The following is a 27,787-nucleotide window of genomic DNA, read 5'->3' on the forward strand; positions in this document are numbered from 1 at the left end:
ACTTTAGACTCTTCTAAACAGAACTTCTAGTAAGCCTGAAATTTCTCAACATTCAAAGACTAGACCACAAATGTTAATGCTTGCTTAATTAACCATTTTTCCCAATTTCCTTTGGACTTCCTAACAGGATTTCTGCATGTCCAAAATGTCAGCTAGAAGAAATTCATGAGGACGATGTCCGATTTCCTTTAAGGGGGGTGTGGTGGGGGGTGAGTAGATTTTTGGTTGTTTTCTGGGGCTATGAATGTTTATTATCATTGGGAGATGGTTATAAATTATTAATGGTCTTATTCAGAGAGAAAACAAGGTTAGACTCGGATTTCTCTCTTTCCCTTTTTTTTTTCTTACCTTTCTTAGATAAGGAGAAAAGGGGTTGAAAAGAAAGAAAGAGGAATACAGGGATAGCTTATAGGGATATTAAGACAAAAGGTGTATTATTGAATCTACTCAACTTAAGGTTTTATTTGTTATTCTCAAATAAGGTTATTTTAAAATCTATTATAGGATTTTGTATATTGATGCAAAAATAAGTCTATTTTATTTAATACATTGGTAAAGTTTAGTATATTGACAGAAATTCAAGGATACTTCCAATACTTTTAAACTGCTATTACAACCTGTTTAGCATATTAGGTAATAGTTAATTGTTAATCAACTCATAGTCATGTCAGACAGTAGTCTAATTTATCACAGGAGTATACATCCTAGGTTTAACAGATAAAGATATGGTTTTGTAGACAGGTTGATTACATAAAGATAGGTTAGTCTTCAAAATCTTCAGAGACCTACAGAATATGGCACTTAAAATGTCTTTATTATTTTAAATATTCTTTGAAAACGAGACAGGCCATCTCCTGGCAGCATCCCGCTTACCTCAAAGGAGATGATGAGCATCAAAGAACCTCCATATGGAGATGGCTTCAAATATGGCAAATAGTCACCCAGACAAAAAGAAAATGTCACCATTTGTTCTCTGTATTTTCAATAAAATAACCAGTCATGCCAAGCAAGGGAGAGATTAGGATAGTACATCCTGTTCTGGAGGGGAGGAGAAGGAAGCAAGTGGGAGGAGTCAGAGAACAGAGATCAGCAGGAAAGGATTTGGAACCATGAGGAGAGATGAACCAGACATCAGATATGACTAAAAGCAAGTACAATGTGGGAAATCTGAATGGGAGGAAACTATGTGGGCTTGGAGGTTTAAGATGGAGTAACTATTGCCCAGTATTGTGCTCTATGTTAATTAATTAAATTCAAGTCTTTCTGTGGTGATTTGGCTATACAGCTGGATTAGGAATAACTACTGTTTAACTCCAGATAAATCAATAATAAACATTAATAATCTACAACATTGCATTGTGTCTCTCTAGAAAGCATGTCTTATAAAGCATGTCAATCTCCTAAAGTATTTTCCACATTACTTACATGTACATGGTTTTTATCCAGCAAGAACTTGGTGGCTAAAAGATAGACCACCATCTGTCATGGAGCAGATTAGAAAATGTTCAGCTCAAAGATAGTCGTGTGTGTGTGTGTGTGTGTGTGTGTGTGTGTGTGTGTTTGTATCAAACCCCTTCCTTGCAGTGCTCAGGGCTCTGATAATGACAGAGTGACAAAAGACGGTAAGGATCAGAGGTGACACACGAAAAGATTTTTTTTTTCCTGTATACAACATGGCAGGTGCACATGTGAAGACAAGTGATTGTGACAGCATGCATAATACTGGAGCAAGGTCCGCTCAATTTAAAGCACACCATATAAGGAGGACATGGAGTGCCTCTATTTAGTGAGAACCTCTAAACAGCTGAAGATTACTAGCAGAAGGGGAGGCTTTTTGTTGTTGGTGACTGTGTGTCTGTTTTTTAAAGTGTGACCCCTGGTAATTTGATCATGCTCCAGGCCAGATGCAACACCCAGGAGTACTTGGGCAGGGCAGACTGAGATCAATAGGTATAAAATGGGGAAAGAAAACCCCACAAAGATGGCTTTGTGTGAAGGGAAGGAATGTGGAAGAAATTAGGAATTTGAATATGATCAAATGTCCTTGCAAGTACTTATAAATAATGAATAAAAAAGTTAAAATAAAATGCTACCTACTAGCAAATCAAGTTTCAAAGCAAACTCAAATGTAAATATATAACACAAAGGAAACAAGATAATATGTAGCATTCACATGTAAATTAACATATTCTTAAAATTTGATATTTAGATTTGGGTTGACAATATTTAAAAAAGGCCAATATGTTGTATGACTCTAAACAATTTTAACAAACTTCTAATTTTGTTTTGCAGAAATAGAGAAAATTTATATTTTCAGATTTTATATTACACTGCCAAACAATAAAAACCATGTAATGAGAGCAAACAAACAGACATAAAATGGTACAAAAAATAGTCTTGGATTTATAGTAAGGCTTTTATTTGAATACTAGATATGATTTCAATATTGGTAATTTCACGGCTGCTAACATTCAAGGATGTGTCAATGAAATGTCTTCCTTTCTCTTTAAAGCATATTTTGAGTTCATTATTCAGAGTGGACTTTGAGATCATTTCAGTTATAGAAGACCCTTGCAAACCTTGCTGCAGGTTTGATTTCTGCCTTGCCTTTTGTATCCCATCTATGCTGATGCTTCATTATGGTTTACCTTGTTCTTTGCCTTCTGACTCTTTGGCGTCCGCATTCCAGGGCTCTTTGCTTTGTTCAAGAAAGTTGATCAGCTCTGGTTTAGACACTGAAAGACCTGAGTATTACAAGACTCCTATGACCACTTCTGGATATAATAGTAAAAGTGCATGAGTTTCTAATACAACATTGTGCTGATTATATAAGAGGGTATATAATATCCAATTCCAAATATACCTTTATTATTGCATTCTTAAAATATTTTCACATATTCAAAAACATTTCTGTTAATATTGTATACTCTGAGTTTATTTTCAAAGTACTCCTTACCTTAAATTCAAGCATGTTAGGAAACATTAAAATGCAGATCATATTATACTCTATGAAGGTCTAGAAACTAAAACATACAATAAATGTTTGAAGGAATCATGTCATCCTCAGGAGAGGTGAAAATCTTTTCAAGATGAAGTTACATAAAGTGTTGAGCATTATGTGATTAATCTCCACATTTTTAATTAGCATGAGAAAGTCAATAGACAGTTCAATAGACTTGTAAAAATACTTAAATGTAACAACTATGATAAATAAAGTATCATGAAAGAAAAAAAATCTCACCCACAAAGACCAGTTTTCCAACATAACATCTAAATACAAATCTCTCTGTGTAGAGTCCAGGCATTCCCACTGCTCCTGAGAGAAGTCTATGGGCACGTCATCGAATGTCAAAATGTTCTCTTAAGAAAAATAACTGTTTTATCATGTGTCCAGGTACAAAGTTCTTTACTTAAACTATGTAAATGTGAGTTCATCATAAAAATTAATCTTTTTATGTAGACATTACTCTAAAAGACATCTTCTAAATTACCATCTATATTAACAGAACTGTGTGCTAGAAATATGAAAGGGCATGTGTTTTGGGACCAATATAGGCTGCAGATCACAGACTGCAATGGGATGTGTGATTGAGAGCCAGACTATCTTCATGTATAGTTCTGGGCAAAGTCACCATTAATCATCAGTCAAGGGTCTCTATTGTCCATGGGAAACTGATGTTGTAGTAACAGCTGGATGGAGAGATATGGACTTCAGAAATGCATCCATGGTGTAAACACTTCTGGCAAAGAAATAGAGCTCAGAGATGTATAGCAATAGGCAGAACTGCCATATCTGAGAATGAGGCGAGATTTTTACTTCACATGGCTCCAATGACATCAAGGAAAAAGACCATGGAAGTGCTGAATCCTATGCTCTTACAATTACCAAAAGCATGATGACCAGGAGAAGAGTCTGAACTTCTAAGACCTGAATAAATACTTGGGACATTGTGAGAAGACTGATAAAGAAAATGTGGAGCCAATACTTTAAGTATCTGATCAGTAGCTTCTTCCTTGAAGCTACAGGGTCCCATCACTCCTTCCAGAACAACAACAACAACAAAAAGAGTATGAGAATTAAAGCACACTATGTTACTCATCAGAACTGTACTGAGAAAACAACAAAACCAACAACAACCAAAAATATTTTATTAAGCAACTCTGTGGACAGCAATTCCACGAATCTGGTGCTTAGGATTTGAGCTAGCTTTAGAAACTGCACCTTACCCTATAGTACACATTTATCCATGGATCATCAGAGATAAAAGAGGAAGTAAAGAACCACTTATGAAAGATATGTCCTGATTGACAGCGTAATTATTTATTGTAGCCATCCTAATAACTAATAAAATAGACTTGCAGCCAAATTAATCAAAAGTGGTGGGCAAGGACACTTCATACTCAATAAAGATAAAATCTACGAAGATTATGTCTCAATTTTAATATCTATGCCCCAAATAAAAGGACACCCATATTTTTCCATTTTCATTATTATTATTATTGTTTACGATTTTTCAATTTGTATCCCAGCTTTAGCCCCCTCCCTCATCTCCTCACAATCCCACCCTCCCTCTCTCCTCCCGTATCCCTCTCCCACACTCCACTGTTGGGAGAAGTCCTACTCCCCTATTATCTGACCCTAGCCTATTAGTTTCCATGAGGACTGCCTGGATCCTCTTCTTCTGTGGGCTGGCTAGGTCGCTCCACCATGGAGAAGTGATCAAGGAGCAGGCAACCAAGTTCTTGTCAGAGACTGTGTCTTCTCTCCTTATTGGGGAACCCACATGGAGAATGAACTGTCTATGAGCTACATTTTTGGTTGATGCATCAATCCCTGCAGTTTACCTTGGGGTTTTTGTTTTGTTTTATTTTGTTTTGGTTTTTGGTTTTGCTTTGTTGGGTTTTTGGGCAATGACATTTGAAAAGAAACATTAATAAAGTTTATATCCACATCAAACTCCACACACTAATAGTGGTAGCCTGAAACACCTCTTCTTACTAATGGACAAGTCATTGAAGCCGAAGCTAAACAGACAAATAAGAAACTAAGAGATGCCATTTGTGAATCAAATGGACCTAACAGACATCTACAGAACTTTTCACCCAAGCACAAAAGAATATACCTTCTTCTCAGCACCTCACAGAACCTTCTCCTAAATAAGACCTATCATAAGGCCACAAGGTAAGCCTCAAGTATACAAGAAAACTGAATTTTTTTGTCTAATCAGAACACCATGGATTAAAGTGTCTCTTCAACAAAATCAACAGAAAGCCTACTGTTGATGATTATTAATATTTAATATTGATTAATATTTTAGTTAAACAGTGGTTATTCCTAAACCCAAATCAACACACAGAGACTAGGATTTTTATATACTTAACCTAGAGCACAGTGCTGGGCAATAATTACTCCACCCTAAACCACTAAGCCTACATAGATTCCTCGTGTTCAGATTTCCCACATTATACTTGCTTTTTAGTCATATCTTAGGTCTGGTTCATCTCTCCTGAAGCAGGTCCTCTCCTCTTGGATCTCTCCTCCCAGATCCTTTCTTTCTCCTCCCTTTCAGACCAGGATGTCCCACCCTATTCTCTTCATTGCTCAGCATTGGCTGGTTGTTTATTATTGGCAATACAGAGAACAAATTGTAGCATTTCTACACAAATTCGAGACAGGTGATGCTTAGAAGAAGCATCACAATGCAATATTCAGATTGAAACCAGATAGTGGGTAGAGCAATCAGCACGTGAATGAATAATTGTAAATTGTATACATTCCACAAGAACATTATACCAACATTTCCCCCTTTAAGTCCAATAAAAGGCTTCTTTTCTTTCAAAACAATATTAATTGTTATTAGGTAGATTTATGTGCAATGTCCAGTTCATATGCATTTGGCAACTTAGGAGAAAGTATTTGGTTATCTATCCTATCTTGACAAGTTTAGAGTACTCTACTTAAATTTTTATCCTTATTAGTGTTACCTATATAACAACATTTTCTTAAATTCTAAACAACTTAAGCTTAATTGTGGAACTGTAACTACTTGGTCTTTAACCCTACCAGCCTTGAGAAGGAATAAAATTAGTTACATGAGTAAATAGAAAGTGCATGTAAGCAGCTTCCAAAAATTAGAAAATTGAAACTTTGCTGCCTGAACAGTCACCCATAACTATATAATGGTGGAGTATCATCTTTAGCCTTCTGGCACATATAGGTGTAGCAGGAACTATTTAGGACTTGCTTACCCTGTCTTGGCAGAGTTTTGCAGTCAACTTGTCCTGCATTTAAGCTTGTCCATTATTGGCAGATTTCTGTCTATCATGAAGCAAGGGTATTTTCTTTACCCATGTGGCTGGCGTGGCACATTTGAAGCCATCGCCATATGGAGATTTTTTGATGCTCATCATCTTTGAGGTAGGCTGGGTACTGCCAGGAGATGACCCGTCTCATTTTCAAAGCATTTTTAAAACAATAAAAGCATTTTTAAATGCTATATTCTGTAGGTCTTTGAGGTTTTTGAAGACATCTATATTAATCTACCTGTCTATAGAATCATATCTATCTGTTAAGACTAGTGTCTAACATGACTATGAGTTGATTGCCAAGCAATTAAATTGCATTACCTAATATACAAACTTTATTTTCTCTTTGAATAAGATCATTAACAACTTATAACCATCTTCCAATGACAATAAACATTCTTAGTCTGAGAAACAACCAAAAACTTACCCAGCCCTCTTAGGAGGGTCTGCTATTGATGGTAGCCAGTGAGCCACTGATGGTGGCCAGCAGTTTGCTACTGATGGCACACAGTGATAAGGAAAATTGGACCTCATTCTCATGGATTTTTTTTTCTGATTATTTTGGACACATAGAAATCCTATTAGTGAGCCCAAACAAAATTGGGGGAAAATGGATGATTAAGCAAGCATTAATATTTATAGTCCAGACTTTAAAAGTTGAGAAATTTCAGGCTTAATAGAAGTCCTGTTTGGATATGCTAAAATGCTAGACCAATTGAGATTAGTAGCTTTCATCAAAGCTCTCTTAGGGGCAGTCTTTGATGAGAAACTGCAACTGAAGCAGTTGAGGCTGGAACAAGCAAAATGCTGGAACATGCAAGATGCTGGAACCAATGTGTCAACTTCTCAGCATGCTGGAAGGATGAATCCTGTCAGGTTTGATCTAGCATCCCCAGTGATCAGTCCTTTTGCTCTGAAAACATATAATTTCTCACAAGCGTTATACAGTCCTAAAATTATAAATGTGTGAGGTGTACATGATGAAACCAAACTGTAAAAGAATTTTATCTATGCCAATTAAAAGAATGACATAATCAATTTTGAGGATATTTTAGCCAAGGATTTATTGGCCATGTATTGTTCAAGTTCTAGCTGAAGAACTTGTTTCAAATTTCAGTCAAATTTCATAGTTGTTCCCATGTGAAGGGATCAGCACTGAAAGTTACCTGTGTAGTCTTTTTGATTTCTCTCTTCCTATGTGTGGTGAAGATCTTCCTCTGTCACATCTGATTTTTATTAGTTTTGATGGAACCCATAATTTCTCTTCTCTTCACATTCTCTTCTCTCCATTGTGAGGTTAGGGTATCTTTGAAATATACAGTCTGAAATAATTTGGCATGTTTTTCTATAACCCAGTGTCTCTCTGCAGCTTTTGTTTGTTGTTCATTAACATTTCAGAAGTTTATGGTCAATAAAGCATTATGTAACCTATCTCTAGGGATCTTTGGTACCCATCTCTGTTTGTTAAGCATGTCCCTTGAAGTACAATTGGATCTTTCAATGACTGCTTGATCAGTAAGATTGTGTGGTATACCAGTGATATGTTTTATCTTAAAATATGTAAAAACTCATTCCATTTTATTAGAAGCATATGCTCTAGCATTATCAGTCTTACTTTGTTTAGGTTTACCTATAAGTGTCATCACTTCTAATAAATGTGTGATAACTGAATTAAAACTTTTCAGAACTTAAGGCTATTGCCTATTGGAATTCTGAATATGAATCTATGTCATGGTGCATGTATTTCACTTCTCCAAACTCTGTAAAAAGGAGCACACCAGCCACTGTATGATGTTGTTCCAAGACAACACTAAACAGGATCTTCATCTAGTAAATGAACCTTAACAACACACACAAAATCCAGTCTGATGAAGTTGGCCTATAGCCGAAGACTTTCTCACCAGCACTTCAATGGGCTGCCATTTTGCAATATCTTCAAGCCTCTGTGGACTTTTACCATCTGGAACCACCTTTTTGGTGTTATTGTAAGTACCAGATTCAATTGCTCTGAAGGTCTCTATTTTGAATGAAAGATTCCCCCATCTCTGTTCTATGACCTTTAAATTATCATCTATTTTCTCTTCTTTCTCCAAGTCTGTCTTATCTTCATCTCTCCCAAAGAAAATATATAAAACTGAAACAGTGACTGAAAAAAATTATTTGTATTCTAAGAGAAACAAACTCAAATGGTATCCAAAAGCAGTGTGTCATTGAGTCTTCCTCTGTTTTCAACATAGAAAATTATCTTTTTAAAATCTCAAAACCTCTCCCTAAAAACTTTACTTTCTTAGACCCTGCTTCCCTTCTAGACCTTACCAGTTCATATGCTTGAGGCTTCTCAGTCTGTCTCTGGCTCCTGCTTCCAGGGAGAGGTATTTTTTCTGCTTCCCTTACTGGATCCTGACTCCTTCCACACTCTGAGAAATTAATAGGTCCACAAATGTTTGCTACTCAGACTTGCAAGAACCACTTCTCAAAGGTATTGAGCTTTCTGCTTAGGCTAGCAAAGTGTGGTTTAATAACCTGGCTTGTTAACTTTTTTTCCTCTACCTAAAGAAACTGCCTTTCTGGGGTTTGTATGTACCAATTTTTGTTTTTCTGCAGCCTGATAGAGGACTTTCTGCTCTGGGCAGGTCTGTCTGATCAGGAATCTGTGAGTTCCTAGTTTAGGAACTGCTTTTCCTTTCTTTTAAAGGACAAAACTAAGAAACTGCTTAACAGTTTTACTTTCTATGTAAATTCTTGCAAGATTACTGCAAATTTGGCTAGAATAATGTAAATTCTGCCCCACTTTGGTGCCATTTGTTGATGATTATTAACATTTATTATTGATTTACCTTTTAGTTAAACAGCAGTTATTCCTAAACCAGCTGTATACACATATTACCACACAGAGAGTAGGATTTATTCAGAGAACAAATGGGCAATAATTACTCCATCCTAAACCACCAAAGCCTGCATAGCTTTCTCCCATTCAGAATTCCCTCATTATACTTACTTTTAATCATATCTTAGGTCTGGTTCATGTCTCCAGCTGTTTCTAGGTCCTCTCCTATTGGATCTCTCCTCCCTGATCCTTTCTTTATCATTTCCTTTGAACTAGAATGTTTCACCATAGTCTCTCCATTGCTCAGCATTGGCTGGTTGTTTTTATTGGCAATACAGAGAACAGATGGTAGCATGTTTACACAATCTTGAGACAGGTGATGCTTAGAATAAACATCACAATGCAGTGTTCATACTGAAACCAGGTAGTAGGGTAGAGAAATCAGCAAGTGAATGAACAAGGGTAAATTGTATGCATTTCAAATGAACATTATACCACCACTGAAAATGAACTCATTGAAAATGAACTCATTGAAAATGAACATCTCTCTACCCAATCACCATTGAAAATGAACAACTCTTTACCAAATCACCATTGAATCAAGGAAGAAATTAATTAATTAATTAATTAAAGACATAAAGACATACAATGAAATGAATATCCAATATACCCAAACTTATGGGACACAAAGAAAACAGTATTAGGAAGTATTAGCTTAGTGAAGAAATTGGAGGCATAACATACTAACAACTTAACAAATAACCTGAAAGTTCTAGATCAAAATGAGACAAACACACAAAAGAGCAGTAGACATCAGGAAATTATTAAACCCAGAGGTGAAATCAATAAAATAGAAAAGGAGGAACAATGTAAAAACCAAAGAAACAAAGAGTTGGTTCTTTGAAAAAATCAACAAGATAGATAAACCCTCCTTAGCTAAACTAACTAAAAATAAGGGAGACATTATCCAAATTAACAAAATCAGAAAGGAAAAGAGAGAAACTGGTGTTCAAGGTCTTGAAGATAACAGAGATACAAAGCATATACCTAAACACAATAAAGGCAATAGAGAAAAAGACAATAGCCAACATCAAATTAAATTGAGAGAAACTTAAACCATCCCACTAAAATTGGGATAATACAAGGCTTCTCTCTCTCTCCATATCTCTTCAGTATAGTAATTGGAGTCTTAGCTCAAGCAATAACACAATATTCTATCCTAAACCACCAAACACAATAACACCACATAACCTAAAAGAGGTCAAAGGGATATAAACTGGAAAGGAAGAAGTCAAAATACCAGTATTTGGTAACATATGATAATATGTATAAATGACCACAAACTCCTAAAGCTGATAAACACTTTCAGCAAAGTGGCTGGATATAAAATTAACTCAAATAATCAGTAGCCTTCATATATACAAATGACAAATGAGCTGAGAAAGAAATTAAGGAAGCAATACCCTTCACAATAGCCACAAATAATATAAAATATCTTGATGTAACTCTAACCAAGCAAGTGAAAGACCTGTATGACAAGAACTTCAAGTCTCTGAGAAAAGAAATTGAAGAATATATTAGAAGATGGAAAATCTCCCATGCTTATCTAATGGTAGGATTAACACAGTAAAAATGGCCATCCTACCAAAATCCATCTTCAGATTCAATGCAATTCAAACCAAAATTATAAAAAAAGAAATCTTTACAGAACTTGGCAGTGAAATCCTCCACATAGTATGAAAAGAACAAACAAACAAACAAAAAACAGGACAGGTAAAACTATTTTCTACAATACAAGAACTACTAGGGGTATCACCATACTTGCTTTCAAAGTGTACTATAAAGCAATAGTAATAAAAACTGCATTATCTTGGTGAAACAGACTAGATGATCAATGGAATCAAGTCAAATATCAGAAATAAAACTACACACATACCAACACTTATTTTTTGACAAAGAATCTGAAACCAAAGAATGGGAAAGACAGTATCTTCAACAAATGATGCTCATCTATCTGGATGTCTGCATGTAGAATAAAGCAAATAGATCCATATTTATTACCCTGTACAAGGCTCACTCCCAACTGGATCAAAGACCTCAACATAAATCAGGATACACTAAATCTAATAGAAGAAAAGTATGAAATGATCTTGAACTCATTGGCACAGGAGACAGCTTACTCAAGGGAACACCAAGAGCTCAGGCTCTAACTCCAATAATTAATAAATGGGACCTCATGGAACTGAAAAGCATCTGTAAGCAAAGGAAACTGTAAACAGATTGAAATAACATCCTACATATTGGGAAAGATCTTCACCAATCCTATATCCAACAAAAGGATAATATCCTGAATACAAACTAAACTCAAGAACTCAATCACTAAAAAACAAAGTAAACTGATTAAAAATGGTGCACAGAACTGAACAGAGAGTTCTAAACAGAGGAATCTCGAATGGCCACAAAGCACTTAAATAAATGCTTAACTTCCTTACTCATCAGGGAAACACAAATCAAAACAACCCTGAGATTACATTGCACACTGGTCAGATTGGCTAAGGTCAAAATCGCAAATGACAGCACATTCTGGCAAGGATGTGGAGAAAGGGCAACCCTTCTGCATTGCTGGTGTGAGTGTAAACTTGTACAAACTCTGGAATTCAATCTGATACTTTATAAAAGATTGGGAATAACTTTACCTCAAGACCCAGCTATACCTCTCCTTTCTTTGAGTATATGCCCAAAAGATGCTCCACCATACAACAAGGTCACTTGCTAAAATATGTTCAAAGCAGCTTTATTCATGATAGCTAGAAACTAGAAACAACCTAGATGTCCATCAACAGAAGAATGGATACAGAAACTGGCATATTTACACAATGGAATACTACTGAGCTATTAAAAACAAGGAAATTATGAAATTTTCAGTCAAAGGGATAGAACTAGAAAAGGTCATCGTGAGGTAACCCAGACACAGAGAGACACACATGGTAGGTACTCACTTATAAGAAGATTTTAGTCATGTAATACAGAAAAAAAAATATTACGAGGCACAGATCCAAAGAAGATAAATAATGAGGAAGATCCAGTGGAGGATGCATAAATCTTACTTGGATGTGGAGACAAAGTAGACAAGATAGTGGTTGAAGAGAAGAAACAAGGTAGGAGAGGGGGCATAGAGAGTTAAGAGGGTGGAGGTCAGACCTGAGCAAGGTTGAGAGAAAAAAAAGGTCCATAGAGAAAAGGGAGTGTGGGTATCTTTGTGACAAGCTGGAGAACTAAGTCAGTATAGGCTCCTGGGAAGATATGAGGAAGTTCAAGCAGAAACTCTTAGTAGCAGAGGCCATAGAGACTGAAGAGGACAACCTCTAACTAGACTAGTCTCCTAGCTGAGGGAGGGGAACACCAACCCACGTACAAAGTCTTTGAACTAAATTTACACTGACTACATGACATGCCAGGATAAATACAGAGTAGATAGAGCAGAGATTGAGGGAATGCCCAACCAATACCTGACCCAACCAAAGACCCACCCTATGGGAGAGTGCCAACCCCTGACACTATGAACAATATTCTCCTACATTTGCAGACAGAAACCTGACAGAGTTGTCCTCTGAGAGACTACCCAGCAGTGACTGAAAAGAGATGCTGAGACTCATAGTGAAACATTGAGTGATGCATAAGGGAGTCTTGTGGAAAAGTGGGAGGAAAGAGAAAAGGACCTGGAGGTGACAGGAACTGCACAAGAAGACCAACAGATTCAACTAACCAGGGCCCAGAGAGGTTGGCTTAGAAGGAAGCATCAACTTAAGACCACGCACGAAATGGACCTAGGTCCCCTATAAAGATGTAGCCAATGGTCAGCTTAGGCCTCTTGTGGGTCTTTCAGTAAGGGAAGTGGACACTGCATTGAAGTGGAGACTACTCACTTGCCAGATTTTTGATCACTTCCCCCTGGTGAGACTGCCTTGCCAGGCAGCCAGTTCAGAGGACAGACTCAATCCTGATGAAGAGTGATGATCTGTGGTGGATGGGATAGGGAGCTCTCTTTTTCTGAGGAAGAAATAAGGGGGAAGAAGAGGGAAAGGAGGGAGGGACAGTAGAACTGTGAGGGGAGTCTACAAACAGGACACAGAGTAAATACAAATAAATTAAAATATATAAATAAATACATTTGGGAAGACTATGAGAAGTAGAGAAGAGTTTGCAACATGAGTATATAACCATTGTAGACTCAACTGAGCATAGCTGCTGAGCAGAGACATCCTTACCATAAAACCAGGCATATCTTCTTATGACTCTTCTGTGAGTTTCTGCCTCAGGAAAATTACTTGCCCTAGTAGCTCTTAGGATCTCCCTTGAGAATTTACATTGAAAGTATCACCAAACCCCATTCATCTGATACCAGCACACTCACAGCTGAAGAGACTCAGAATGCAGGAGAAAACTCCTATCTTTATCACATAGATACTCAAGAACATGAGAGAGAAGAAAATATTGAGTTTCTCTATAGCTGAGTTAAGGACAAGATCTGTAGTGAGAGCTAGAGCTGCACTGCCCTGTCGTACCCAATCCCGGCAAGCAGAAACTGGGAAATGAAAGCTGAACTCAACTGTCAGTCAAAAGCTCTTAAAGCTGACCATGACCCTCACCTTGTTGTTGCTGATAAGGCTCATTAAGTCCTTGGGCTTGCTATTCAGGTCAATAAATGGAAGCTGTGGATGAATCACAAGTGAAAGCAATTTTATCAAATGGCACTAGGGGCCTAATTAGCATCCTAGACTAACAACTGTTTGGGAAACTTTAACTCTCAGGTTGCTTCACACATCTAAATCAATTCTCATCCATGTCAACTTGTAGGAATTTGTGATTTTGCAGTTTAGAGTGAAGCATAAGGATTTTTGGCTTTTTTAATGGAATGGGATACAGTTCAAGATGTATCAAACCTAGACATTTTTAACTAAGCATGTAGTATATTCTCCCAGTGTGCTATGACACATTCTTATTTACTTATATATTCTGATGTGTCAGGAAATATACTTATTGTCCCATGATTCCCATGAGGATTCTACTGTTAAGGTTCATGATTTTACTTAAACATAACTGAAATAGAAGAGTTAAGCTTACTGAAAGATGTGGGTATGCAGAAAAAAAAAGAAGCCCAAGCAATTAGGAATGACATTTTAATATGTTTTAACTGCAGCATGATTTGAGTGGTGAGAGTGAGGAATGCCTGTTACTTAGTTAAGTTTTGTCACTATTTTATTTTTTCATTATTCCATATATGTGTTTCCTACAGAAACACACATATTTATATCCATGCAGGTGTATCTCTCTCTCTCTCTCTTGTGTGTGTGTGTGTGTGTGTGTGTGTGTTTGAATGGGCATGTGTGAGGGCAGTATCCACATCATATCCAAAGGTTTCATCATATTTACTGCCATTCCCAGGCTCACTTTTCTTTCCAACCTTTCTTCTATAAAGATATTTTTCTTAATTATTTATTTCTTAGAATGTATTCAGTTTGTATCCCAGCTGTAGCCCCCTCCCTCATCTCTTCCTGGTCCCACAGTCCCTCCCTCTTTCCCCCTTGTTCCTCCTCTAGTCCACTGATAAAGGAAGTCTTCCTCCCCTATTATCTGACCCCAGCCTATCAGACCCCATCATGACTGGCTGCATCCTCTTCCTCTTTGGCCTGGCAAGGCTGCCCTCTCCCCAGAGGAAGGTGATCAAAAAACATGATCAAGTTCATGCCAGTGACTGCCCCTGCTCCTTTTACTAGGGAATCCCCAGGGAAAGTGAGCTGCCTATGGGCTACATCTGAGCAGGGGATCTAGGTCCTCTCCATCCATGGTCCTTGGTTGGTTCATTTGTCTGAAGTTCCCCCTCGGCCCAGATTTTTTAGCTTTCTTTGTCTCCTTGTGAAGCTCCTGCCCCCCTCCAGGTCTTTTTATCTCCCTTTTCAATAAGATTCCTGACACTCTGCCCAAAGTTTGGTGATGTGTCTCAGAGTCTCAGCATCTGCTTTAGTACCCTGCTGGGTAGAGCTTTTAGAGGACCCTGGTGGAAGGCTCCTGTCCTGCTCCCTTTCTTCTTCTACTTCTGAGGTCTATACTGTTTGCCCTTCTGAATGAGGATTAAGCATCTTCCCTAGGGTCCTCCTTGTTGTTGACCTTCTTTAGAATTATATGTTTATCCTATATTATATGGCTAATATCCACTTATAACTCACAATATACCTGTGTATTTTTCTGCTTCTGTGCTACTTCACTCAGGATGATCTTTTCTAGTTCCCACCATTTGCCTGCAAATTTCATGATTTCTTTGTAAGGCAACCTGAGAGTTAACCTTTCTCAAACAGTTCTCAGCCCAGGCTGCCAATTAGGACCACAGTGCTATTTGATAAATTGCTTTCACTTGTGATTCATTCACAGCTTCCATTTATTAACCTGAGTAGCCAGCCCAAGGACTTAATGAGCCTTGCCAGTAAAACAAAGTGAGGGTCATGATCAGCTTTAAAGGATTTCGACAGACAGTTTGTTATTACTTCGTGTTTAGGCCACAAGGCCATTTTCTGAATAAGTAGATTAAGACATTCTTCCATTCTTTGGTCTTCCTCTTTACCTAGTGAGTTCAGCTTTCATTTCCCAGTTTCAGCTACCCTGGGTTGGAGAGAGCAGGGCAGTCTGGTCCGGTCCAAGCTTTCACTACCGATCTTGACTATAAAGCAGACAACCTGAATTCAGCTTTAGAGAAACTCAATATTGTCTTCTCTTTCATGTTCTTGAGTATCAATATGACAAAGACAAGAGTGAGTTCTCTCTTTCTTTCTGAGGCTCTTCAGTCTGTGAGTGTGCTGGTATTAGGTGAATGGGGTTTGGTAATATTTTCAATGTAAATTCTCAAGGGAGAACCTAAGAGCTGCTAGGGCAAGGGATTTTCCTGAACGAAACTTACAGAAGAGTCATAAGAAGAGATGGCTGGTTTTATTGCAAGTATGTATCTGCTCAGCAGCTCAGCACAACTGAGTCTTTAACGGTTATATATTTATATTGCACACCCTTACTTCTCTACTCCTCATAGTCTTTCCAAATGTATTTATTTATTTACTTACTTATTTGTATTTACTTTATATCCTGCTTGTAGATACCAGTCTTACCCTCCTCTTCCCTTCCTCCCTTCCTCTCTCTCCCCCCCTTAGCCTATTCTTCAGAAAAAGAGAGTTCCCCTTCCCATCCCCTCCAGCTCATCAAGTTTCATGAGGATTGAGCCTGTCCTCCACCCTTTAGGCCTAGAAAGGCAGTCCCACCAGGAAGGCGTGATCAAAAAGCTAGCAAGTGAGTCCTTGTCCAATGCAATTCCTTCTTCCCTTAATGGAGGACCCACATAAGGCCTAAGCTGACCATCTGCTCCATCTATGTAGGGAACCTAGGTCCATTTCAGCATGGTCCTTAGTTGATCCGTTCTTCGTAGTAAGTCCCTTTGGCCCTGTTAGTTGGCTCTTCTTGTGGTGCTCTTGTCACCTCTAAGTCCTCTTCTATTTCCTTTCAAATTCTACAAGATTTCCTAAGCATCAGCCAGTGTTTGACTGTGAGTCTCAGCATCTGTTTTGAGTCACTGCTGCCTAGAGTCTCTCAGAGCACAATGCTGTGAGGCTCCTGTCTGCAGGTTTAGCAGAGTATTGTTCATAGTGTCAGGAGTTGGCATTCTCCCATAGGGTAAGTCTTTGGATGGGCCAGACATTTTTTTTCTTTACATATAAACAGTATTTCATTGTATATATGCACAACATTATTATTAATCATTTGAAAGTTGAAAGACATTTAAGTTCAATCGATTTCCAGCTATTGTAGCTAGAAGAGAAATTAACATAACTAAGCATGTACCCATGGAGTAGCAGATGGAGTTTCTGAGGCATATGCCCAGGAATGTTATAGGTGAGTCATGCGGTAGATTTATAGTTAGCTTTTTGAGACTTCTGCATAAAAATTCCCTAGTGGCTTCACCAGATTTCAATCCAAGCATCAGTGAAATGTCAATTCCTTTTCCCTCACAACTCTCTAACATTTGTTGTCAGTGGATCTGTCATTCAGACCAGGGAACAATGTAATTTCAAAGTTGTTTTGATTTGAGTATTCCTAATTTTGAGGCAGAACATGTTTGAGCTATTTATTGGCAGTTTGTTATTACTTTGTGTTTAGGCCACAAGGCCATTTTCTGAATAAGTAGATTAAGACATTCTTCTGTTCTTTGGTCTTCCTCTTTACCTAGTAATGTCTTGTTATCTGTTTAGAACTCTAGTTTTATTAAGATGCCCTTGTCATTGTTTCCTTAACTCTTGGGAAAACAAGATCCTATTCAGAAAATTCTTTCCTATAAGTATATCTTGCACGTTACTATCATAATGCTTTTCTAGAAGTTTTAGTTTTCTTATTGAGTTCCTTGATTCATTTGCAGCTGGATATTGGCCAAAGTGATAGATTTGATGCTAATATTAATCTGTACATAGATAATCAGTTTTCCCATTTGTTGATTCCCCCCCCCCCATTGTATTTTTGACATACTTTTCAGATATTCAATGGCTAGGTTCATGTGCTCACATTTGGGTCTTCAAATATTTTCCAATGGTCTACATACATTTTTTTCCAGTACCATATTGTTTTTATTATCATACTGTGGCACCTATCTAACAAAATCAGAAGGTAACCTAAATGTTTTGTTCAGGATTTTATTATCTATCCAGGTTGTTTTATCATACCATATAAGTTTTAGGACAGTTTTTGTTTTTCTATATCCCTGAAGAATGAAATGTGGATTTCAATTTAGATTGCTTTAAATCTGTTAAGAGCATTTGATAAATGGCCATTTCACAACATTATTTCTATCAATACACAAACATGGGATATCTCCTTTTTCTAGTGACATTCTCTATCCTTTTATTCAGAGGTTAAAGATTTTATTGTTGAAGTGTTTCATTTCATTGGTTAGGTTTTTTCTTAGTTCATTTATTTTCTTTCAGTCTATTATGAATGGCAGTGTGTCAACAATCTCTTCCTCTGCGTATTTATTGTTGTTTTATAGGGAAGGGGATTTATGCAAATTCATTCTGTATCCTGCCACACTGCTAGGTTTGATCATCATTTCTATTTTTTTTTGTGAGTATATGTTTTTGTCAAATCATAGCCAAACAGGGATAATTTCAGTTTTTCCTTCCTCATTACTATCCCTTTAATTTCCTTCATTGGCTAAATTTTTTTCAGCTAGTACTTCAAGTATAACATTAAGATTGAGTGAAGATAATATAGGAATGAGAGGAAAGGACTTGGATTTTATAGTAGAAAAACAGAAGAACTTAGTGGACCAATGAAGCATGCAGAAAAACCATCAAATCAAAACAAACTAAATCAAAACCAATTAAAAATTGTTACAGTGAATTTGGATTAGAGTGAATAATGAAAGAAGAAGAGAGACAAAATGGAAAAGCACAATAAATAATTACACTGTCAATCAGGGCATGTCTTTCATTACTTCCTCTACTTCCTCATGAGTCTGTGCTGATTCATGTAGCAATGTGTACATGAATCAAATGGGCAAGCTGCATGTTTTAAAGCTAGTTCAAATCACCAGAAGAAGATTTGTGAGACTGATGTCCATAGGCCAAAGAATGTGGACAGATAAGATACAGAAGGCAAAGAACAAGGAAAATCACTATGAAGCATCAGCATAGGTTGGAGACCAAAGGCAAATTAGAAATCAAACTGAAATAATAATATTTCTTCTTGTTTTTTGTTGGTTTCTTGGTACAGTTTTGATGATTAACATAGTGTGCTTTAGTTCTCATACACCTCTTGTGCTCTGGAAGGAGTTGTGGGACCCTGTAGCTTCATGAAAGAGTCAGCTTTGTTATGCATGTCACTGATCAGATGCTCAATCTACTGGCTGCACATTTCCTTTATCAGTCTGCTCACAATTTTCACAGCATTTATTCAGGTTTTAGAAGTTCAGACTTTCTCTGTTGTTGTCCTAGGAAGAGCACAGGAGTCAGCACTTCAATGGTCTTTTTCATTGATGTCATTGGAGCCATGTGGAGGAAGAATCTTGCTTCATTCTCAGATATGTCAATTCTGCCTCTTGCTATTTATCTCAGCTCCATTCCTTTGCCAACAGTGTATGCATTCAGAGATGCATTTCTGCAGCTCATATCTCTCCAGCCAGCTGTTACTACAGCACCAATTTGCCATGGATAATAAAAGCCCTTGACTGGTGATTCACAGTGATTTGGCTTGGAACTGTACATGAAGATAATCTGCCCCACAATCAGACATCCCATTGCAGCCTGTGATATGTAACCTATATTGGTCCAACATCATGTTACCTTTCATATTTCCACCACACATTGTTGTTAGTATAGGTGGTAATCTAGAGACCGTCTTTTAGAATAATGCTTATGTAATACAGATGAAGTTTTATGCTGAACTCATATTTCCATAGTTTAGGGAAAAATGTTTGTATCTGAGCACATGATAAAACAGTTATCTTTCATGACAGGACAGTTTGATGTTTGATGATGTGGCCATAGACTTTTCTCTAGAGTAGTGGGAATGCCTGGATTCTGCATAGAAAACTTTGTATTTAGATGTTATGTTGGAGAACTACAGCAACCTAGTCTTTGTAGGTGAGCTTCTTTTTTTTTATGATTCCTTATTTATCATAGTTGTTCCCTTTGAGTATGTTTTACAGGTCTGTTGAATTGTCTACTTGATTTTATCATGCTAATTAAAAAAGAACTTGGAGAATCATTATGTACTTTATGTATCTTCCTCTTGTCAATATATTCACCTCTTCTGAGGATGACATTCTTCCTTCAATCATTTACTGTTTTAGTTTTCAGAACTTTATAAGTTATAATGTGATCTGCATCTTAATTTTTCCTAACATGCTTAAATTTAAGGTCAGGAGTAATTAGAAAATAAAGTCAAGGTATAAAATATTAACACAAATGTGTTTGAATTTTTAAAATATTTTGGGATAGCAATTAGGAAATTAAATTTGTAATCAGTACAGTGGTGTAATAGAAACCCTTGCACTTTTACTATTATCCCCAGAAGTGGTCATAGGCCTTTTCTAATACACAGGTCTTTCAGTGTCAAAACCAGAGCTGATAAACTCCCTTGAACAAAGCAATAGGCCCTGGAATATGGACATAGAAGAGACAAAAGGCAAAGAACAAAGTAAATCACTATGAAACATCAGCATATGTGGAAGACCAAATGCAAGGCAGAAATCAAACTGAAATGAACTAAAAATTCACTTTGAATATTGAACTCAAAATGTGTTTTGAAGAGAAAGGAAGAAGTTTCATTGACACAACCTGGAATGTTAGCAGGCCCTGCAATACCCAATATTGAAACCAACACTAGCATTTAAATAAAAACTTTACAGTGAATACAAGAATATTTGTTCTGTAGCAGTTCATGTACCATTTGTTTGTTTTTGTTGCATGGTTTTTATTGTTTTGTAGTATCATGTAAATTCTGAATATATAAATTTTATAGCTGTATAAATTTTGGAGGCTTGCACAGTTCTTACTTTGACTTAAATTCTACAGAATTCAAACTGATTTTAGCTATATTTGCAAAATATATTAGGAGTTTGTTCAGAATTGTTTAAAGTCATGCAACTTTTTGACCTTTTAAAATAGTTTAAGAATATGTTAATTTACATGTGAATGCTATATTTTATCTTGTTTCCTTTGTGTTAGATATTTACATTTGACTTTCCTTAAAAACTTAATTTGCTTGTGGTCTCTATTTTATTTTAATATTTTTATTCATTATTTTAGAAGGGCTTGTAAGGTCATTTGATCATATTCAAGTTCCTAACTTCTCTCACATTCCTCTCCTTCACACAAAACCATCTTTGTGAGGTTTCCTTGCTTTATTTTATAACTGTTGAGCTCAATATCTACTGCCCAAGTACTCCTGGGTGTTGCATCTGGCCTGGAACATGGATGAACTACCAGGGGTCATGTTCTTCAAAGTAAGCAAGCAAACACAGAAACAAACAAATATTGCCACCAATAACAAAAAGGGCTCTCCTGCTAGCAGTCTTCCTTGTTAAGAGGTTCTTAGGGAGTAAATGTGATTCATGTCCTTCTTCTCTTATGTGATCTCAAATTGAGTGGCCCTTACTCTAGTCTTGTGCATGCTATCACAATCACTTGAATTCCTATGTGCACCTGTCATGTTGTGTACTGAAAACACTGTTTTTATATATTACCCATCATCTCTAATCCTTACCGTTTTTCATCACTCTTTATCAGAGCCTTGAGCACTGTAAGGAAGAGGTTTGATACACACACACACAAACACACACACACACACATCTTTTAGCTGAACATTTTCTTATCTGCTCCATGACTAGCTGTGGGTCTATCTTTTAATGATCTTGCTGGAAGAAAACCATGAACATGTAAGGAAAATGGAAAATACTTTAGGAGATTTACATATCATAACAGACATAAGAGAATACTTGCTGGAGAGAGGCAATACAACTATAAGAAACATGGAATGTGTTTCAAAAGATCTTCGTGCCACGCTTGGCATAAGAGAATTTAACCTAGAAGGAAGGCATACACATGTAAGGAATGTGACAAGTCTTTAGCAAGTTCTTAGTTAATAAAACACACCTCCACATCCATCATACAGTGATCCTCTGCAAGTAGGATGAATGTAGACTATATTTCAGGAGCTCCTCAAATATTACTACACCCAGGAGAACTCATTCTGCAAGGAAAACTTAAACATGTATAGAATGTGAAGAATATCTCCAGAAATACTAAAACTTTAGGATACACAAGAAAAGCCATACTGGAGAGAAATGATGTGGCAAATCTTTTAACAGTGTGTCAAATCTTTATGTTTACCACTGAATTCACATTGGTGACAAACCTAAAGAATATGGCAGTCCTTTGTGCCTCTCTCATCTTCAAACTCACCACAAAATCCATACTTCTGACAAACCCTACAAATATAGAGATGGTGGCAGGTTCTTTGAATGTCACTCAAGCTCACACCAGAATACATTCAGTTGACAAGCCTTACTAATGGAAAGTGGCAAATGCTTTACCTGGGTCTCACATCTTCATGCTCACCACAGAAACCAGACTTGTGACAAACCTTACAGATGTGAAGAATGTGGAAAATGCTTTATCCAAGTCTCAAAATATCAGTGTCATCACAGAATCCATAGTGGTGAAAAGCCTTAGAGATGTGAAGAATGTGGAAAATCCTTTTTCCCATAACTCAACTCTTCAAGCATACCTTAGAATCCATACTGGTGACAAATCTTACAGATGTGAAGAATGTAGCAAATGCTTTACCCAGGTCTCAAATCTTCACTCTCTCTACAGAATCCATACTGGGGACAAACTTTATACATGTCAAGAATGTCAGAAATCCTTTATCACATATTCATGTCTTAGAAGGCATCAGAGTATTCATGTGAAACACAAACTTTATAGTCTTTCTTAGTATTTCTCACAATAATTTACAGTACTAGTTTTCAAGGGGCCATGTTTTCCCACAGATTCCAGGACTTTTATTAATCTTCAAAGCATAGCCAATACTAGGAAAGTCTCTTTAGGAAGTTTTACACTTGCTGTACATTTAGAAATATTCTACCATGTCTGCTATGAAGACATGGACTTTACAGGCATCAAACATTTGTTGGAAAATTAACTATTTATGCATCAATGTTTGAGATAAAAGTATTCAGTTACCAAATATCACTAATGAGAAAATGTGCCTGTTTTAAGGAGTTTATGAAATATGATTTCTTTACTGGATATCATGGGACTGTGTTAAAAAACAGCCAAAATCAAATTATTCCAGTTTTATGCATAATGTAATATAGGGGGATGTTTTTGTTTTGTAATATGATGATATTTTATGTAAACATTATTGCCCTGGTAGTATTTGAGATAACACACATATTGCAGCTTGCTTTTAACTTCATGTATGTCTTTCCAATAAAAAATGTTAATTTTTTTTGTCTATTTTTACCTTTTTGGTGAGAGCCTCATGTTAACTGGCAGGACATTATTAATGTCAGCTCTTCCATGAATGATAATATCAGCTGAAAATACATCATGAAATAGCAGAATATTGCTTAAAAGATTCTATCACTACAATTCAAATCTGTGTGAGATAGATTGGTAGCAACAGTGAACATGCCAATCTGGGGCCAAGGAAGATCTTACAAGAAAACAGTACTATCAGAAGTATTATAGGCACTGAGGAAAATGGGGAGTGGGAGAGATGGTATTTCTCAGAGAAAAGCATGTATTGGTTGCCAGTACAATGTGTGTGTGTGAATATATATATATATATATATATATATATATATATATATATATATATCTGATAATTTGGCACTGGCACATATTTATGTAGATTGATCTCGTTTTATTCAGGAATATATACACACACTTACATGCTTTTAATAATAGTGAGAGAATAAAGAGGGCATAATGCCAACCGTTCTCTTTTACCAAGAACAACTTAGGACTTAGATGCTTGGGTGAAAAGTTGCTAGCTCAGAGAGGCAGAGAAAGCACCCAGATGACCTTCCTTCTCAGCTCAGGTCCTGATGGAAAAAGCTCAAAATGCTCACTAGCTCAGCTGTCTGTCTGGGAGGAAAAGGACCAAAATTCCAAGGCAAAATGCTTGCTAGCTTAAAACCCAAAAGCCCCTCCCCTCCAGAGCTGGAAAGCTAGAGAGCTAAAGCCAAAGAGCTAAAAAGCCCCTCTACTTCTGCTGTCTTTTTTTTTTTTTTCAATGCAGTTTATTCAGGAACCTTGAACAATCATCTGACCCTGGAGAAAGCCAGCCCACAGCTTAAATAGCCTCTGGGTAGCCAACCCCAGCGTGCCACGTGGGCAATGCAGATAGGTCCACATACATGGAAGCAAGCCAGATCCTCAGCCTTAGCCAAATGTGGAGTTGTTTGTGACAGAGAGCACTCACCATCGGGAAGGTGGAAGGCAGAAACCAGCTCCATCTTTAAGGCTCAGCATTTCGCAGCTCTCTACAGTTCCCTCTTTTTGTTTTACACGCATCAGGCAAAAGTAGAGGTCTGATCTCTGATATTAGAAATAAATTGGGACTTTGTACCAATGTTATTTTAGGTGTCATCCACCCAAAGAGCATCAGACCTGTCAGATACCTTTTTCTCAGAGGCGGGACCTGGGGCATCAACCCGCATGCAATCAGACTTGCTCTTCTCTGGGTCTAAAGTGGCTGACCCTGAGTGTAGTGCTTAGCCTCACATCCTGAGCATAACATTTTAGCTTTTTATGGTAGCCAACCATGATTGGGGAGACTGTCCTGCTTCAATGGCTGTAAAGGCATGAATGATCATGGCTGCATTATGCATTGTGAGACTCTAATCTTGCATATACACCACAGGCAAACCAAGGATACCAACACCAGAAGGCCTGCTAACGCTCCCATGCCCACCCATTCCTTCAGATGATTCATAGCTGCAGCAATCCATTATGATAATCCTGTGGCTAGTCCTGCGTCCACTCTGGTAGAATTTACTGTGATAATGGCCACTCTCAGCTGCTCCATCGTAGTATCGAATTCTCCAGTCCAATTACCTAAAATATAGCTAGACAATTGTTTAGACAGATTTGCAGCATGGGAAAAATTCTCATGTTGTATGCTAGTGACACAAAGTCCAGCATACTTTCATTGGCAGCCCGGTTGAGGGATTTGCCATAGGGTATCAATTTGCTCCTGCACGAGGTCAATCCTCTGATTGAAGACCATCAAGCCTCCTTTTACTTGAGCATTAATTTCTTTTTGTACATCTAAGGCATGAGCTACATTGGCTAAAAGATTATTCAGGGTCTGAGCAGTCTGCACAGTATGACTCATGGCTAATGCCACGGTGGTAGCTCCAACAGCCGTCAATGACATGGCAGTAACAATGGCGGCTGTAGTTCCAAGATCCCTTTTCTGTCTGAAGAGAGTCATAGCGTGAGGGGCATCAACGGGCACAGGCACCCAGCGAGGCATGCGAGTAACCAGGGCATACCTAAATTCACTAGCATTCCAGCATTGGGCAAAAAAGCAAGTATCATCACTATAATTACTTGGCTTTATCTGGCTAATAATGAATAAAAATGGGGGATATAAACAAACAGGTGTGGGCTTATAGGAAATATTATGAGAAGCCTTAACCCCCTCGTTGGAACATCTTGCATCAGTTCTAGAACTAGCAGTGGTGGTGTCCGAGGTCTGAATAGGTTCAGGAGACCATTGCCCCCAGGGGCGAGACGTGCTCCATGTAAATTGACTAACTCCATGTTTTCCTCCACTTTTGAAAGTCATTTAAGGTTCTTAAATTATTATTTTTTTCCTTTTTTAAATTTTTCATCAATTACACTTCATTCATTCTGCATCCCCCCATAAGCCCCTCCCTCCTCCCCTCCCAATCCCACCCTCCCTCCTCCCTCTGCATGCATGACACTACCCAAGTCCACTGATAGGGGAGGTTCTCCTCTCCTTTCTGATCTTAGTCTGTCAGATCACATCAAAAGTGGCTGCATTGTCCTCTACTATGGCCTGGTAAGGCTGCTCCTCCCCAGGTGGAGGTGATCAAAGAGCAGGCCAATCAGATTATGTCAGAGGCAGTCCCTCTTCACATTACTATGTAACCCAATTGGACTCTGAACTGCCCTGGGCTACATCTGTGCAGGGGTTCTGGGTTATCTCCAGGAATAGTCCTTGGTTGGAGTATGAGTCTCTGGGAAGTTCCCTGTGTTCAAATTTTCTTGTTCTGTTGCTCTCCTTGTGGAGACCCTGTCCTCCTCAGCTTTTACTATTTCCCAGTTCTTACATAAGATTCCATTCACTCTGCCCAACAGTTGCCCATCAGGCTCAGCATCTTCTTTGATAGTCTGTAGGGCAGAGGCTTTCAGAGGCCCTCTGTGGTAGGTTCCTAGGTTGTTTCCTGTTTTCTTCTTCTTCTGATGTCCATCCTCTTTGCCTTTCTGGATGGGGATTGGACATTTTATTTGGGGTCCTCTCTCTTGCTTAGTTTCTTTAGATGCACAGGTTTTAGTGGGTTTGTCCTATGTTGTATGTCTATATGAGTGCGTATATACCATGTGTGTCTTTTTGCTTCTGGGACAACTCACTCAGTATGTTCCTTTCCAGATCCCACCATTTGCCTGCAAATTTCACGATTCACTTATTTTTTATTGCTGAGTAATATTCCATTGTGTAGATGTACCACAATTTCTGCATCCATTCTTCAGTTGAGGGGCATCTGGGTTGTTTCCAGCTTCTGGCTATTACAAATAAAGCTGCTACAAACATGGTTGAGCAAATGTCCTTTTTGTGTACTTGAGCCTCTTTTGGATATATGCCTAGGAGTGGTATGGCTGGATCTTGGGGAAGCACTATTCCTAGTTGTCTGAGAAAGCGCCAGATTGATTTCCAGAGTGGTTGTACAAGTTTACATTCCCACCAGCAGTGGAGAAGCGTTCCCCTTTCTCCACAACCTCTCCAGCATGTGTTGTCACTTGAGTTTTTTATCTTGGCCATTCTCATGGGTGTAAGGAGAAATCTCAGGGTTGTTTTGATTTGCATTTCCCTTATGGCTAGTGAGGTTGAGCATTTCTTTAAGTGCTTCTCTGCCATTCGGTATTCCTCTTCAGAGAATTCTCTGTTTAGCTCTGTTCCCCATTTTTTAAGTGGGTTACTTGGTTTGCTGCTTTTCAGCTTCTTTAGTTCTTTATATATACTTGATATGAGTCCTCTCTCAGATAAAGGGTTGGTGAAGATTCTATTCTTTCCCAATCTGTAGGCAGTTGCTTTGTTTTGATGACGGTGTCCTTTGCTTTGCAGAAGTTTTTCAGTTTCCTGAGGTCCCATTTATTGATTGTTGCTCTTAGACCCTGTGCTGTTGGTGTTCTGTTCAGGAAGTTGTCTCCTGTACCAATGAGTTCTAGGGTATTCACCACTTTTTTTTTCAAGCCGATTTAATGTGTCTGGGTTTATGTTGAGGTCTTTGATCCACTTGGACTTCAGTTTTGTGCAGGGTGATAAGTATGGATCTATTTTCATTTTTCTACATGTAGACATCCAGTTCGACCAGCACCATTTGTTGAAGATGCTATCTTTTTTCCATTGTATGGTTTTGATGTCTTTGTCAAAGATCAGGTGTCCATAAGTGTGTGGGTTTATTTCTGGGTCCTCTGTTTGGTTCCATTGATCCACTATTCTGTTTCTATGCCAGTACCATGCAGTTTTTAAAACTGTTGCTCTATAGTACAACTTAAGATCAGGGATGGAGATACCTCCAGAAGATCTTTTATTGTAGAGGATTGTTTTAGCAATTCTGGGTTTCTTGTTATTCCATATGAAGTTGAGAATTTTTCTTTCCAGGTCTGTAAAGAATTGTGTTGGTAATTTGATGGGAATTGCATGGAATCTGTAGATTGCTTTTGGTAAAATGGCCATTTTTACTATGTTAATCCTGCCAAGCCATGAACATGGGAGATCTTTCCATCTTCTCATATCTTCTTCTAATTCTTTCTTCAGAGACTTGAAATTTTTTTCATACAAATCTTTGACTTCCTTGGTTAG

This window comes from Meriones unguiculatus, chromosome 6 (genome assembly GCF_030254825.1).
Source record: "Meriones unguiculatus strain TT.TT164.6M chromosome 6, Bangor_MerUng_6.1, whole genome shotgun sequence".
NCBI classification, from domain to species: Eukaryota; Metazoa; Chordata; class Mammalia; order Rodentia; family Muridae; genus Meriones; species Meriones unguiculatus.